The 3845-nt window shown below is 45.4% G+C and overlaps 1 long non-coding RNA gene across 1 annotated transcript; it reads left to right on the top strand.

Moving 5' to 3' along the window:
• The first annotated feature begins 450 nt into the window (after window positions 1–450).
• Window positions 451–2716, top strand: LOC114117602 (uncharacterized). The gene is made up of 2 exons (XR_006060725.1): window positions 451–500; window positions 2088–2716. It is a non-coding gene; the product is annotated as an uncharacterized LOC114117602 (long non-coding RNA).
• The last annotated feature ends 1129 nt before the right edge of the window (window positions 2717–3845 follow it).

A 3845-nucleotide genomic window follows, 5' to 3' on the forward strand; every position in this document is an offset into this window, starting at 1 on the left:
ACCGCACTTAGAAAACAAGTGCAGACATAGACACACAGGTGTACACAGGTACATTCACTCCCAATGGCACAGTGAAAACCCTGGAGACATCAGCATTTTTTTGTGCAAATGAGAAGGTCTGGAACTAATGAATTACGGTCATAGGAGGAAAACCAGGAAGGTATGGAGGACCAAGCTCCAAGAAAGAGACTGAAAGGCAGGTACCACTAAGGATAATAAGGTGGCAGATGATGGGAGGAATTCAATCCTATTTCTGTTGACCATATTTTTAACTGCGAGCAACTTTTCTGAGCTCCATTGATGAGGGAGGCAGGAAGGAGCCACCAGTCATCACTTGTCACAGGAGCCATGTGGCTGGCAGGAGGCAGTCCTCTCATGCCCAGGTCATGCCTCACACCTGAGGGAAGGGCCCAAGACGAGGATAAAAGGCCTTAGGGACAGAGCACCTCCATCCACTCCTCTCCTGAGGTGTTGACAGACCCTGTGCTGCTTGGACACTGGTAAGTGCCCACTGGGAGCCAGAGCAGGGCCTTCCACAGAGGATGTTCAGACCAGAGGGGAGGGCCAGGGGCAGGGCCTTGCGGATGGCAAGAATGGGGGTGGATCCCGAGAGGGAGCAAAAATCTAGAAACCTGATGATGGATGAGCTGTGAGGCAGGAGATGGCATTTGTGTGTCTATGCTCTGCGCTCTAAGTTAGTTCTGTATCTTTTTGAGTTTCTCAGGTTTTAGATAAGTCAATACTTTCATAAGGAAGCTATTACCTTGGAGAAGCCAGCTGTGTTTCTGCTCCAAAGCCTCTACTAGGGTCAGAGTGATTTTTCAAACAATGGAGACCAGGGGCAGCGTATTTGGGGTTAGATAAAAACATAGATCCAAGGGCCTCACCCTCACCAAGTGTCACTTACTTGGTCAGGAGTGCTGCCTGGCATCAGTACCAGAAGCTCCTGAGTTGAATAATGATTAACAAGTTGAAATTCACCTGCTAAGATGTAAAAAATGGAAGGGGTTGTGTGTTGTAAAGAGTGCATAACCAAGCCTAGTTTCACTAGACTGGAAAACCTAGTTTCACATCCAACTTGATTAGGTTTGGAGCTCACTTCTAACCTAATCTCTTGATTAGGTTTGGAGCTCACTTCTCGCTAAAATGATTTAGTAACTCCATTTTATATATGTATATATAGAGATATACATATATGCTTGCATATATAGGCATGCATATATATGTATATATACTCATGTATATATATATACACGTGTGTATATATATATATAAGCATGCGTGCTATGTGTGCTAAGTCGCTTTAGTCAGGTCTGACTCTTTCGACCCTATAGACTTGAGCCTACCAGGCTCTTCTGCCCATGGGATTTTCCAGGCAAGAACACTGGAGTGATTTATTATTTCTTCTTCAGGGGATCTTCCCTGCCCAGGGATCAAACCTGCCCCTCTTAATGTCTACTGAATCAGTCGGCGGTTCTTTACCACTAGGGCCACCTGGGAAGCCAAGCATATACATAGATAAATACAGATATAGATAGATGATATATAAACAGAATTGCAAAGGGCCAACATATGGGCTGATTAACCCAAATACATAAGCATAATTATGAAATTATATATGATATATGATCTGATAATAACACGTGTCTCTGGAAAGCTATCTGGGAAGTTCCTCCAGAAGGGAATCTTTAGTACTTCCTTAGCAGAGAGTACTGCTGCTCTAAACTGTCTCCTAGACTGGACATTATCAGAATTCTAAGTGGTGTAGAGTGAGCTTGAGTCAGACTTTGTGAAGGTCAATTTTGCCTTCTCCAAAGAAAGGACCTTGACTTTGGGCAAGTTTGTCAATTTAGTTAGTTGACTTTTATGTCTTGCTTTGTTGAAAGAAGACAACCTATGTCTGTTTTATGAAAAGCTCCCAAATTTCAAATGATAGTGAAAAGCACTTGAAAAACTACATTTTAGAGATAATTTCTCCACGAGTTACTTGACCAGGCTTTTAGAATGTGGGGGAAAGGCAAGATGGTGGAAGTCCATAAAGGAGGTCTCTGTGTGCTGGTCTGACCTGCCATCTGTCTCTCCCTCAGCTCCTGAACACGTCCACCAAGATGTCCTGCCAGCAGAACCAGCAGCAGTGCCAGCCCCCTCCCAAGTGTGCCCCCAAGTGCCCCACCCCTAAATGCCCCCCAAAGTGCCCCCCAGTCTCTTCTTGCTGTGGTGTCAGCTCCGGGGGCTGCTGTGGCTCCAGCTCCGGGGGCTGCTGCAGCTCCGGGTCTGGGGGCTGCTGCCTGAGCCACCACAGGCGCCGCAGGTCCCACCACTGCAGACCCCAGAGGTCTGACTGCTGCAGCCATCCCTCGGGGGGCTCCGGGTGCTGCGGAGGAGGGAGTGGTCAGTCCTCTGGAGGCGGCTGCTGCTGAAGTGGACGCTGAGCCAAGAAGAGCCGACCTGGGGACAACAAATGGACAAACACTTCCTCCTCCTCCTCCTGGGATTGCCTGAGAGGTCCCAGGTGAGGTCTGAACTCTGGGCTGGAGTGACTCCCTGTCCTGGGATCCGGAAACCTGAATCTGCTCCCAAGAATCTGTCTTCTGACCTTTGACACCAGTTGGGCTGTCTGCCCTGGAATCCCCAAACCACAGACTCTAACTCACTCCCCAGCTAATCTCCTTGCATCTGCAGCCTCAAATGAAACAATAAAACAGAAATCTGCTCACCATTTTGTTCTGGACTCTTCTTTGCCTGCTTGTGCCCCAATATTCTTTTCATTGTCATCCATTCTCTTGCTGCTTGATACCTTGGAAATCAAATATGTGCTGGATGATATGTTTGAAAATGGGAAGTGGGGCAAGAAAAATGGCCCTGCCTCTTACTTGTGTGTGCCTGCTCAGTTGCTTCATTTGCATCTGACTCTTTGTGAGCCTATGGACTCTAGCCCACCAGGCTCCTCTGTCCTTGGGATTCTCCAGACAAGAATACTGGAGTGGGTTGCTGGTGCCCTCCTCCAAGGGATCTTCCTGACCGAGGGATCGAACCAGGCAGATTCTTTATGGCTGACACACCAGAGAAGCTTGCCTCTTACTTTGGCACCATTTCTCAGATGAATTCCAGGCAGCTCTGCTTAAGCACAATGTCCTTATGTCTCTCATGAGGATGAAACTTTGGACTGTAGGTTTTCTTTTGGGTCCAATGGTCCCTGGAGCAAGACAGACTTGACAGATATGTATTCTATCCCTCCACTGGTCTCTTCCTCCTACCCTTTGTGATACTATCCCAACTCACCCCCAACTTTCTCCTTTAACCAAAACATTTGTTTAGAAAGTTAAATATGAACTTTCTGCAAATAAACCAGGAATCTTAGCTAATTCTAACTAGGAACATGCATATAGCATGCAGCATAGATCACAAAATTTAAAATGCCTATAAGAGGAATTGGGGACTTTTGCAAAAGCACTCAAGTCTCCCTTTTCTCTCCTTGAGGCCCAAGTCCAATTTTTCAGGTCAAATATTTCAACTCTAAATTTTGTAAGGAAATCTTGCATTTTCATTAAATTTTTTTACAATTACAAATTTCACATGAGATCTAATAATTTTTAACTTTTAGTTTACTGTGTCTCTATAGTCTTATCAGCTGGATAAATAGCCAATACCTTGAATATGTATTTTAATTCATTAAAAGACAACAAGTGTCTGGTAGGGTAGACAGTAGGAACATATCACAAGAATAATATGATTCACGCCTCTCAATTGCTGTAATTAACATGACCTCTAGATGTCCCTATGTCTTTAGTCTGTCACTTAAGATTCAAAGTCCAGGGAGGAGTCATTCAATACACTAATCCTCA

The sequence above is a fragment of the Ovis aries genome, chromosome 1 (assembly GCF_016772045.2).
Source record: "Ovis aries strain OAR_USU_Benz2616 breed Rambouillet chromosome 1, ARS-UI_Ramb_v3.0, whole genome shotgun sequence".
Classification (NCBI taxonomy): Eukaryota; Metazoa; Chordata; class Mammalia; order Artiodactyla; family Bovidae; genus Ovis; species Ovis aries.